This window comes from Danio rerio, chromosome 19 (assembly GCF_049306965.1).
Source record: "Danio rerio strain Tuebingen ecotype United States chromosome 19, GRCz12tu, whole genome shotgun sequence".
In the NCBI taxonomy this organism is placed as follows: domain Eukaryota; kingdom Metazoa; phylum Chordata; class Actinopteri; order Cypriniformes; family Danionidae; genus Danio; species Danio rerio.
In genome coordinates, this window is record NC_133194.1 from 25,917,564 (window position 1) to 25,931,000 (window position 13,437).

General features: G+C 34.9%; 2 long non-coding RNA genes across 2 annotated transcripts; one reads left to right on the plus strand and one right to left on the minus strand.

The window, feature by feature from the left end:
* The first annotated feature begins 4,405 nt into the window (after positions 1 to 4,405).
* On the plus strand, positions 4,406 to 12,963 carry LOC141379088 (uncharacterized). The gene is made up of 3 exons (XR_012395067.1): positions 4,406 to 6,875; positions 6,933 to 7,555; positions 10,106 to 12,963. It is a non-coding gene; the product is annotated as an uncharacterized lncRNA (long non-coding RNA).
* Positions 6,629 to 7,993, minus strand: LOC141379087 (uncharacterized). The gene is made up of 3 exons (XR_012395066.1): positions 7,515 to 7,993; positions 6,977 to 7,409; positions 6,629 to 6,865 (listed from the first exon to the last, which is right to left on the minus strand). It is a non-coding gene; the product is annotated as an uncharacterized lncRNA (long non-coding RNA).
* Positions 12,964 to 13,437: the final 474 nt, after the last annotated feature.

A 13,437-nucleotide genomic window follows, 5' to 3' on the forward strand; every position in this document is an offset into this window, starting at 1 on the left:
ACCTCACTGGCATCTTTTTCAACTGAATAGAAGAGACGTAATAGGAATTAGGTTTGCTATGAATGTAATAGCTAAACCAATAGAATTGATCTGTTATGCTATAAGAATATAATATATTTTTTTTTACCTAGATTTAATTACAATTAAGTATACTTACACAAAGCTTTAATCTGTGCAAGGAATTTTCTAATTTCAATTGGCTTCAGGACATTAACAAGATCAGGCTCCTGGACATATTTTAGGTCTTCTAGGGTTCCCACTCCTAATGTCTGAAGAGCCTCCAACACCAGGTCTATTGAACTTGAATTTTGCAATGCAGAGCCAACGAAATTGGCAAGATCATCATCTACATAATCCATTACTAAGGAAAAAGGGTTCAGATGTCAGTGTTAAAAGTCAGTGTTGGCTGAAATATTTCCCAAAGGCCTATTCAGTACGTCTTTGCATCTCTAAGAGGATATATGTACAATGCGTGTAACGTTTCGAGCACATCGGCTCTTTATCAGAAGCCTGAAATGTTACACGTTTTGTGTTAATATTTTTAATGTAATAAATTGGTATCTTTGGAGCTCTGGTGTTGCCACTGCACTTCTTGCTGCTTGGCTGAGCACCCATTTAGAGTGACGTGCATGCTTTTGAGCATTTTTTCATTCAAATATATAGTTAAATATATACATGCATGTGTGTATTCATACATAAACTTAATACATATGCACAGTACATGCACATACAGTATATTATATAAATACAAACTTTTATTTTGGATGTGATTATACAAATAAAAAGGTAACACTTTACTTGAAGGGGGTGTTCATAAGACATTCGTGACACCTTTATATTCATGACATAAATAAAAGAATCTATGAACGCTTAAGACAACTGTCATTAAGTAAAGGAGTAAATCAAAACCTTTCCTAAAAGCTGGCCTACAACTAATTAACACCCATTCTTGTCTTGTCTTCTTTTGATCGACTTCAAATCTGGACTACAGTATATCATGACCTGTCTTTGTCATGGTAACTGGACATTATCAAAACAACATAACTTGTCATAAAACATGACTGTCATGAGGCCATTATAATGTCATAAATATATTTCTGATCACTGTTTTGACAATTATAAGACAATTATAATGATTTCATGACAATCATGTTGTTTTGATAATGTCAAGACAAGCAATCATGTATTTATTTTAAAGTGACATAACTGAGCAAATGACACTTAAAGACAGCTGTCATAAGCATACATAAAATCTTCATATTCATGTATCAAATTGATTATAAAGGATTCATAAAAGCCTACTATATACCCCCTTCAAGTATTGTTTTGCCAAAAAGAATAAAAAATAAATAAATGCCATGCCAAGTGCCATGTCATTTTCCCCTACTCAGTATCTACAATGCTATGTTTGAGAGAAATGACTTTTGTTCCACAAAGCGAATAAGCAGGCAATGGATAGTAATCCAACAACAACTCTCCATTAAGGCACTCCATGTTTCTACATGCTGTGTGAATTTCATAAAGTCCCAACTCTTGCAAATATGATGCACCATGAAGAGTTACAAGAAAATACACACTTTTGTCCTTTATTAGCATTAGTTTGATTTGTGCAAACTCTGTGGGCATGCACTTGTGCAAAGAAAAAAGCTCTTTCTGTAAAGAGTGCCTTTCCACAGTATTTCAGGCCCCGTTTACACTAGTGCGTTTTAGTTTTAAAACGGCGTTGTAGAATGAAAACGATCCGCGTCCACACTCGCGTTTTACCCAGCGTTTCTGAAGAGCTCTCCGTCCACACCAAAACGCTGAAAACGCACATCACGTGACCACACACACACTCTCGGGCAAGCGCTCCAGCATTTCTACCCAGATGAGAGCTCTGCTTGTCGGACTGCTCATCACGCATCTCCCGCTGGATCTAATCTCACTTTATTTGCTGAACGTGATATTTCATTCATGTTGTTGTCTTTATCTAGCGACATAGGCCAATTCCCTGACTTTGGTCATTGGAATCTATTAAGTTACTTGTATAAGGGTAACATGTTTTGGTTAAGCGCAAAGATAAGTTAATGATTAATCCAGGTACATTGATTGATCGCTTGCCTTTATTTCCTACAATGTATAAACTTATTGTATGTTATACTTATCGATTATTAAAACTGATATTCAGCAAAAGAGAGGGTGTGTTTCGTATTTTCACTGAAATTGAAAGGAGGCAGTTGTTATCGGCTCCGTTTTGTTATAAATATCCACACAGTGAAGATGACGCTCATGCAGCACGACGCCTCAACATTTCTGCTGTCTGTTAAGTTGCTAATATTAAAAAGAAAATAGGCAGTTCCTTAAATCATGTTTACATTTTATTGTTGAGAAAGTGAAACAACGTAGCCAAGGTGATGTGAATGAAGTTATAAAATACACTGTTCCCTTTGAAGATTTACCCGTGTCCTCGGTATGTTTTCCATATCAAACTGAGAAGGGGGAGACTGCAGCCTTGATCAAACTTGCGAAGTCTTAACTTACAAGAAGAGGATGCGAGACTGAACTGTGTGTGGGCTACTTAATATTGAGGAAAAGCCCCAATCAGATAGGCGAACGTTTGCAGCCCCCCCTCCGTTTTCAGATGTCTCCGTCTTTCCCCATCCACACTGAGACGGAGCAGCAGCGTTTCAGAATGAAAACGGCCTCTCCAGCGATTTTCAAAACGCTCCGTTTTCAGCGCTCGAGAACTCCGGCGTAGTGTGGACGGATGGCGTAACCGTAGCAAAACTTATGCGTTTTCAAACTAAAACGCACTAGTGTAAACGGGGCCTCAGTGGATGCTACAAGACCACTCTGATCATGCAAGTTTGCCTCTACTGCACCACGTACTGCATCACTGTACAAGACTGCATGGAAGGGAGTGGACTGCTTCACTTGCAGAAGGAGCAAAGACAGAACTGGAGGACAGATGTGCTTGCAGAAGTTGGTGATTATGTGCAAGTGTCTGACAGACATTTTTGAAGTTCTGGGTTCGTCTCACACATCTTTTAAAGTAAGAATGTTTGCTCTCAAATCTCATTGTCCACAGTCTTATTAGAGGTCCGAACCTGAGGATTAAAGCTGGATAGTGGGCCATGTAATGGTGCTTCGGTTTGAGTTTTTGGTCAGGAAACATCTCCTTTCTTGTCTCCAAATACTCCACAATGAAAACATTGAGCAAAGCAACTTGAGAGTGAGATATTTTAGGGGCACATATCAATTCTACAAGCTGCTTAAGATGTATCCTATATTGGATCATCAGTGTTTGTAATTTTTTCACCTATTAGAATAGGAAGAAGCCTCAGGAGACACCAGTTTCTGTGGCTTTGCCACCTAATTTATCTCCTTTTCCTGCAACCACTGACGGAGTGGACGTGGCATCTGATCCATGATAGCTAAACTGCGTGATTCTTCGGTTTAGCTGACTATAGGTGAAAAATTTCTTCACTTTCACAAAGTACTTGATGTAAATGGCCAGGTCATATGCCACAACTCCTTCAAATACATCATGAGCAATACAAGGTGGGAGGCCAGGCTGACATACATGAAAGTAAGTAAGGGAGTTGAAAACAGAATCAAGTTTTACACCTCTGCTTTCTGTCAGGGAACCACTGCGTACCTCTTGTACTGCCTCATTGTAGTTTTGCACTGTTCTGGGAGGGGCACATTTTTGCAAATCATGGTGCTCATTTCTAGTTGCCAAGCAATATCTACAGAAGTAAGTGGACACACTGAAATTCTCTGTGAAACCTCCAATTTGGTGGGACCCTAAATTATTTCCTGCAATGCAAAAAATAGTTGCCTTAACAACATGTCCAGAAATGACAAGCCCTTTTGTCTCCAGTTCCTTTATATCTGACAACATTGTGGAGAACACTTTGTCATGGCCAAAATATTTAAAGTGTTCCTCTCTACACAAGAGCACAAGTTGCAAGTTGTCAGTGCTGGAACGATAAAATGGGTCAAGGTTGGCCAGTGTAAAGTAAACTGCAAGAATCTTGTATTTTTTTTTCGCTGACCCAAGTGGGTTCACAATCTCAAAAGCATCTTGATATAGTATGAGCCTTATGCTTATACCTGACTCCCCAAACAGAGCATTACTCTTGTATACAGAACCATCATTTACATCGTTCAAAATGTGTGGATTGTCATGGACTGACTTTGTACATTCTTGCCACACAGTTGAGTCTTTCAACAAAGTCTGCAAAGTCTCTTTTATTGGGATATACTGAGCAAATTGTTCCTTTCGGTTTTCATCAGTACCTAAACTAATAGTTTGTGGATGCACATAGGAGAAGTTTTTCTTAAAATACTGCATCCTTGAATACTCAGTAGAGAGTGCAGAGCTACAGGATGCATGCAAGTTATCGTCACTTAAACTTGACACAACATCTTTAATTTCCGACTCACTCAAATGAGTATTTGCTTGCAGAGCACCTTGAAGTAGATCAACTACATACTGGTGGCACACAGAGTTAAGACTGTCTATTTGTTCCACAATCATTTGAATAGTGGAGGAAGGTATAAGGTATTTGGCTTGTAACTTCATATAAAACAGAGATAAATTCCTCATATATAGCCCTTTCATATCAGGTGGGCACAGGATATGCTCTGGCTCATCAATTCTTACCTCTGGTGCATTTTGAGCAACATCAAGTGACTCACTCTGCACAGAATGAACAAAAAGCACATCGGATACCTGTGCAAATGTAGCATTTTTATGATATCTAGAGAGGTGAGCAGTAAAGGAGGACCTCAATGAAAAGGTTTTGCCACACATTTTAAATGGGCACTTAACCTCTTCTTTCTTCAAAACATGTGATTTTAAATGATTTAAGAGATCTTTCAGATCATTGCACTGTTTCTGACAAAGTGGATTTTGACATATCCGTGGACCCTGTACTGTTTCCCACTGCAAAATGGATGACTGTGTATGGTGGCGCAAAATATGACTTTTAAAGGAATTGTACTTTGTAAATCTTGATTTGCAACCAGCTACACAACAGGCATATTCACTATGAGCTTCATTTTTGTGTAACTGTTGGTGATTTACATACCCTTTCAGTGTTTTTGAAGCAATGCCACATATAGGACATGTGAAAGTTTTTGAAATACTTGCCATGTTGCATACTCACTTCAGTGTAATAGAGATATATTTGCTTCAGGTAGTTTCACGTTTAAATTCTTGAATCAAACAACTGAGGGTGAAAAAAGGAGACAGAAGTTTGCAAATGCTTGCTATGTAAAAATTATTCAAGTATAACGGAACACAAATCACTGAAAAAAAAAAATCACAAACTCCCGTTTTATACAGAAAAGTCAAATGCCTGTAATCTTTATGAAAAATTCTGTGAAATTTGTAGTATAGTTAAGCTTTTCGGTAATTAAATGCAGCTTGTAACGTTAATTTAGAATAAAGTTTTCCCCTTACAATGTGACTATAATAGCACAGTTTAAGTGACTATTTCCCCCGTTGCATTTCAGCTTTATATCAACTAACGTTAATTTCCGTTCAATTTATGCCAGACTCAACGCTGACTTGTTTTAAACCAAACCATTATCTTTTCTAACACTTTAGACGGTATCTTTGTCGTTAAAAAGCTCAACGAAGCAACGTAACTTAATGTGACATATTTTATTGCTGTTATTTAAGCAAATCTTTAGAGTTAGCCTAGTTAACCAGCTAACTTGTGTGTCAAAAACACGGCCACAGAAAACAACAGAAGCATAAGTTTCTAATTAACGTTAGGCAATTAGGAATTTTTTTTTTTTGGCAACGTTGAATTTGCAGCAAAAAATCAGCTGCAACCTTAACGATAACTTACTTAGCAAACATAACGTATGTCCAACATTACTCGCCTTGTCTATCAAAACGTACACTTTGAGAGTTGTATATTTGAATATGTCAATAGGTACTTCAGAGTCAAGCTTTACCTCACAGATGTGGAGTTTCCTCTTCACAGCAGAAAAGTGAATTTGCGCGGCCGCGCCTCCGTTCAGATGGTGCGCTTTCTTCACGTGTTCAGCAGTCACCTTTCAGTCGTGTTTTGTTGTCGTAAAATGATTGCTATGCTAATCGTGATACGAACACAGATGTAGGCCATGTAATGTTTAGTTAACTTTTTTGTTGACTTTACATTGCAACTGTAAATATTGATTAGAAAAAATATTTACAGGTCATAACATGCAAACACATAAGTGATATGTGTGATTAGTCACTAGGAGAAAAATAATATAATAGCATACTTCATAAATATTATAGAAAATTAATATAATAATTAAAATGAGCATTTGTTTTGTCTTTCGCAGTGTACAGTATCCCAGCAAGCATTTTTGGTTTAAAAGATGTCTATTAGACGTCTAAACATAGCCTAGAGGTCTAGGCTAAATTTGGGCTGTCAGTGAAAATCTAATAAACGTCTAACCATAGCCCAAGATTAAACTAGACGTGATTTAGATGCCTTTTCAACGACTGCATGTATACGTCTAATAGCCAGTGAATTTTGGTCTAGGCTAAATAATGGTTAAATTTGGGCTGTCAGTGAAAATCTAATAGACGTCTAAGTACAGCCCAAGCATAAACAAGTCATCAAAATTTCAGCTAATGAATGACTGTATATACATTTAATAAACAACAAAAATACACATGTAAATATCAACATTTTTAGTTAACAGGTTCTCAAAAAACAATCCATTCAAACTAATTAAACAAAACTTTTATTAATAAAAGCAACATTAACCAATACAAAATAAAAATATATAAAAATGACAAAGTTATGACAAAACAAAAAAGATAAAAACTAAGATATTTTCCTGTTAAACACAGAAGAGGATATTTTGAAGAAAGCTGAAAACCTGTATATATATATAAAAAAAAAAAACAACAACAACAACATGGGAGTCAATGGTTACAGGTATTCAGCTTTCTTCAAAACATCTTGTGTTCCACAGAAGAAACTCAAAGGCTGTTATTTTTGCTTTATATGCACTCAGAATTATTCTTGTAGCTTAAAAATATTCTGATTGAATTCTGAATTCTGTTTTGAGGATGTTTTAGGTATTTATCTAGACTTTAAACAAGTTGGCACCATTGCTGTCTATAGAGAATGAGAGAGCTCTCAGATTTCACCTGAAGTATCTTAATTTGTACTTCAATGACAAATCAATGTTTGGTACGACATGAATAATTAAACATTTTTATTTCTGGTTAAAAAATCCTTTAAGTGTACATGAACCCAAAAAGTCCATCCAATCCATATGATACACAGGTTCTGAAAATTTCTACACCAACATCTGTAGGTCTGTCCCCAGGACCAGCATCCTCAGCCCAAACGATATAGATCTCCACTGCTGTGTGTGCATTTTGAGATTCAGCAACTGCACTTTTAGTCCTGGAGAAAAAGGGAAAAAAATACTGAGATGAGTTCTAAAGTCGGTCATTTGACTTTGAGTTTTAAAAATACGTTTATGAAAGGAAGATGGGTTGACACACTTACCACATATTCTTTTACAAGTCTTCAGATGAGGCAGGTCTTCAGTACACAATCACAGGGTCCCCGCGGGTCCTTAAAAAGTCTTAAAATGTCTTAAATAAAATTTTCGATTTTTAAGGTCTGAAAATGTCTTAAATTCTGTAATTTTCCATAAGGAGGTCTTAAATTTCATGTGGGATCTTAAATATCATGTCCGACTCGTCTTATGGCGGCAAATCAATGCCAATATAAATCGAGCGCAGCGGTGATGTTTGCGCGTGAGGAGAAGTGAACCGTGAGCAGATTACAGGTCTACACGCGAGAAAATTACAGCTCGCGAGCGCACAGGGGATCTTCACGCGCGCGCTCAACTGATCCAGCGCGAGAAAACAAGTCCCGCGCGTGCACATTATCATCTGTGCGCACGATGTATGCTCTCGCGAGCGAGGTCATGCCTACAGCGCGCGCGCGATCAGTTCTCTCCGCTCGCTGGTTCTTCTCTCTGCTCGCGCGAAACAGTTTAGATTTTTGTGAGTCCTAGGGCGGGACTTGGTTTTCTTGTTATCTCTAACGCTATTGGCTACTCTACCTTTCCAGAAGTTAGCCGGGATTGGACGCAGGTAAGCTAGTTTCCCCGTTAAATAAAATTATATAGGAAATCTTATCATAATGTCACAGTGTGAAACATAGACTTACTTTCTTAGTTAATAATAGGTGGAGACTTACTTTCAATAATGAGATATTTTTTGTAATAATTAATCTCATAATAATGCCTATTCTTACCATCATGACCAAGTCATATAATGACATATCAAAATAATGAGATATATTCTTGTAACAAACTTTATTAATTGGGAGAGAAAGAGAGAGTTATACCATGTGGCAAAAGATCTCTCCATTAAACAGAAATTGAGGAAAATATACATGGGCTATTAAATCAGGACGAATAATTCAGACTTTAAATGTGTTTTGAACCATTTGATGAAGTTTAGCACCTACATTTAAACTGAACTCAAACTAAACGTGTTCAAATTTACAAAAATCTTTTTTTTTTCTAAGATTCATTGTCCTTGACTCATTTTCTGTGAAGAACAAGTCAGAATAAATTGGATGGACAATAGTATACAAAATAGGCTATACATGCATGCAGTGCATAAAGTACAAAGGTTTATAGTAAATATATTGCCATTAGTCTGTTATTCCACTATACAGTTAAAGTCAGAATTATTAGCCCGCCTGAATTAATAGCCCCCTGTTTATTTTTATCCTAATTTTTATTTAACGGAGAGAAGATTTTTTTCAACACATTTCTAAACATTATAGTTTTAATAACTCATTTCTAATAACTGATTTATTTTATCTTTGCCATGATGACAGTAAATAATATTAGACTAGATATTCTTCAAGACACTTCTATACAGCTTAAAGTGACATTTAAAGGCTTAACTAGGTTAACTAGGCAGGGTAATTGGGCAAGTTATTGTATAACGATGGTTTGTTCTGTAGACTTTCGAAAAAAATAAATAGGTTAAAGAGGGTAATAATATGGACCTTAAAATGGGTTTTAAAAAATTAAAACAGCTTTTATTCTTGCCGAAATAAAACAAGAAAAAAGTGGGCTAATAATTTTGACTTCAACTGCATATGTGACCTTTAAGATGTGGGCCTGTCGTATAGAAAGTAGTATTTGTATGCCTCTGAAGTGGAATGATGTAATGGATAGTGAGTAAAGCCAAACGAAGATTGTAGAAATTAAATTGTTGCTCAATAGGTGGCGATAAAAACCCATCTGAATGTCTGTCACTGTATTTTTTATGTTTAATTGGGCTAATCATTTTTGATTGAAGTCTTTATATGCAGGTTATTCAATCATTAACTAAAAATGAGATTGAAAAATATATATAATATATATAGATATATATATATTTTACACTGATCTATATTACAAACAATGTTAAAAATTATCTATAAAGATAAATTAATTGTAATTATCTATAAAGATCTAAAACGCAAATAAACTCTTCTGAAGACAATATTTCCTAGAAAGATCATCCCCAAGTGTAATAATGAGCACTGCTGTTGTGGTTAATAATGAAGTAAAATACAACAAACCAGACAAGTGCTGCACGGACAAATCAAATGGGTTCAGAAAGTCATGTTACAAGAATGCAAGTCATTATTTTGGATATTATTTGACTGTTTCTCGAGATTGAATCCTCATAAAGTTCATAAAGTTCTCAGAAAGTTTCTTATGATTATGACTTGCAAATTGTATATATATTTAACGGCATGATCTTTTAACTTGCGTCCAATCCCGGCTAACTTCCGGAAAGGCACAGTAGCCAATAGCGTTAGAGATAACAAGTAAACCAAGTCAACCAAGTAATCTGCTCACGGTTCACTTCTCCTCGCGCGCAAACATCACCGCTGCGCTCGATTTATATTGCCATTGATTTGCCGCCATAGATTTGCCGCCATACTTCACCACATCATTCTGTGTTCACACTGAACATTTTCCTGTTTTTTTTTTTTTTTAGGTAAAGTCTTAAATTTTCATTTTAGAGGACTTAAAAAGGTCTTAAAAGGTCTTAAATTTTCTGTTAAAAAATGTGCAGATACCCTGAATCATGCTTGGTTACGTATTAAAACTAGAAAAAAATAACAGCTATTAACATAAAAAGGTTTACAGCTTAAAGCTTATTACTTATTTACACATTTAAATTCAATTATTTATTCACTTATTTTGACTATTTTAGCATGAGTGTGTTATATTCAATGTTTCTTTATGTCAACCGCAGTTATATGGATAATGTATATACATATTGTTTAATATATTATTCTGTGTGTTTGATGTGACTCGAAAGCTTCATCCAGCTTGTGAAAGTACATGAGCAATCTGCATATGGACAGGGAAACCAGCAAATGTGGTCATAGTGTAAATGTTTTAATCTAAAATGTTCCAGCAACTCATACCTGCTAGACTGCTCATTATACACAGACACACTCAAATATCTGTGGAGAAAAACAAATAGTTACAAATATTAGAGAAGCATTATAATAATAACAAACAATGATAATAAAAATAAGTCAGCTCAGCTTACTGTAATACTAGATTTTACAGAGACAAGTCAAAATACAGTTACTCATATTACTAAAACAATACATTTTCCATAACATAGTAAAGTTTATTTACAAAATATAAATCAGTAAAAAAACACATAAACTTGAATTGATTCTATAAAAACAGAATTAACTTGGTGTTTGTGTTTAAAAGTCTCTTGATATGAAATCAAAGCAAACATGATTTAAAAGCTAAAACTGCAGAAGTTTCATCTCATGACTTAACGTACTTTTTCATTGACTTTATAGGGCAATTTAATGAAGACGACTTGCAATGTACACAATAAAAGCACTTAATCACCGAATTTTGCTTAATAAGTGTTTAATTTTGAGATGTTTAAAAGACTGTAACACTCCCTCACACCGTTTTAATGTTTGTCTAAGATTTTTGGAATAAAGAGTGTCTGTGCATTGATATTAGTGTAATACTAAATTAAAACTTGCACATATAATAAAAAAAAACATAGCAAAACAACATGATATTAAAGCAGATTACACTTACCTTGCAGGGTACAAACTTCAAACCACAACAGCTTCTTCCTCTTGATTTGTTGATCCATTTCAGCAACACCGCCATATATCGTGTGGAGTATGGAACTGCGCCGATTTTTCTTAACTGATTAGATCTGGCTTGATTTACCGTAAGATATATGTAACATATTATAAATAAGATATATTATACCATTTTCATTTTTAATTAAAAATAAAAAAGCAGTAAGCCTACAATTATTTTTTATGTCAATTTTGCGAGGTGGATAAAGCCCATCTAATTCAAAGCTAAATTATTGCCATAAATAGAACATGTCACAAAATTACACCTTAACACTAGTAGATGTAGTACTGATAATGCTTGCGTGATGCACGCGCTGCACTGCCAAATACTACAGTGGATCAGTTTAGGCTATCAGTGGGCTATAAATAGCCAGCCGGATGACGGGCTAATTTAAGGCAGACTATGAAAATAACATTTATTTTTCAAAGCCCAAACACCTTGTAAATGAGATTGACTTTCCTTACGTGAAGGAATATCATATCACATCATATCACAAAGTATTTGCCAAAAAAGACAGGTGAGCAAATTTAAGTTTTTTTGGCCTAGAGATGGGTTAGATATAGCCAGGCTAGATTGGGTCTATAATTCACACAGAGAAACTGAAACTACGTTTATTACTTGCAGGAACCTCATAAACGTTGTTGACTTTTCTTACATGATAAAGTATCATACATATCATAAGCTTTATTTAGCAAAAAAAAAAAAAAAACAACATACAACCAAATTTAATTAAATTTAATTCGGCCTAAAATTGGGCTACACGTAGCTGGACTAGATCTGGTCTACATTTCACCTAGCCGGTGAAATGACGGCTATTGCTTGCTGGGCTGACCCAGCGGAGGCTCGAACCAGCGACCTTCTTGTGAGGGGATCGTGCTACCCACTGCGCCACCTAAAAAAACATGTAACACCAAAATACTAACAATTATCTGTAAATTAAATGTTGGAAATTTTAAATACCGAAAATATCTGTAAAAATATATATTTCACCGTATAATGAAAAAACAGGAAAATTCTGCAAAAAATACTGACAATTATCTGTAAAATAACATTTATTTTTTCCGGTTTATTTTTACATGAATAATCTGTAAATATTAACGTAAAATTACGTGTTACTCTATTAAAACACAGAACATTTCCTTTAAAAAACAGAAAAAGAATGTAATACCTAAATACAAGCAATAACTGTAAATTTAATGTACGATTTTTTTTATTACAGAACATATCTGTAAAACAACAGGTATTTCACTGTATAATGAAAAAACTGAAAAATTCTGTAAAAAAATACAGACAATTACCTGTAAAATAACGTTTATTTTTTACAGTGTGTGCTACAAACTGATTATTATTTACAACTTTATTACCTGTTATCCACAGCCTATGCAGGTTCTGTTCACTAAAGTAGATGTGCGCATCTATCATTAAGTAGGGCGCACGCCTGTGGCAATCCCAGATTAATAAATGGACAAAGCCGAAAATAAAATAAAAATTTTTTTAATAACTGTCTCTTTTTCAACAATGTGTAACATTGCATCTCAATGTCAAAAACGCCTCTAAATCATCATATTTACACACATTTTCAGTTTCAGGTTTCTGCTCAATTTTATGTGGTGCTGCATTATTTAGTCGACTCTGATGTTGTGTTTCATTCTGGTCTTTCCCATTGTCAACAAAGCAGTCCGGCGAAATGGCAAAGATAGCTGATCCTGATTGGCTCTTATGCTTGCATTGGAAATGCTGATTGGCTTAAGGCAAGGCAAGTTTATTTATATAGCACATTTCATACAAAGTGCTTTACATAAACAAGAATAAAATAAACAAGTAAAATAAAAATAAAAATAAATAATAAAATGAGTAAAAAAAACATAAAAACAGGTAAAATGTGATATAAAAGAATGAAGAAGAAGAGAAAAGAACCTTAAAGAGTTAAGCTAGAATTCGACTTTATAGATAAACCTTTTTTGCTTTCTAAATACTAAGCCTTAAAATGTTGAGAATTTATAAATAAAATGCCACAATGTAAATAAGTTGTCATTTAATAAGAATATGTGAATAACTCAGTTTTGACAAAAATGTCATATACAACCTTATAATTTCAAGGTGATGATATAAAAAATAGCTCTCTGCTCTTGCTGCTATTACACATGAGTTGGAAGTTTTTGACCAGTGTGTAGACTGGAGTATTATTCAATATTTTTGTCTCATACTGATTAACTATGTCAAAGTTTGTAATTAACTATAAAGAGCACCAGCAGATCCGCTACTGGCATTTGA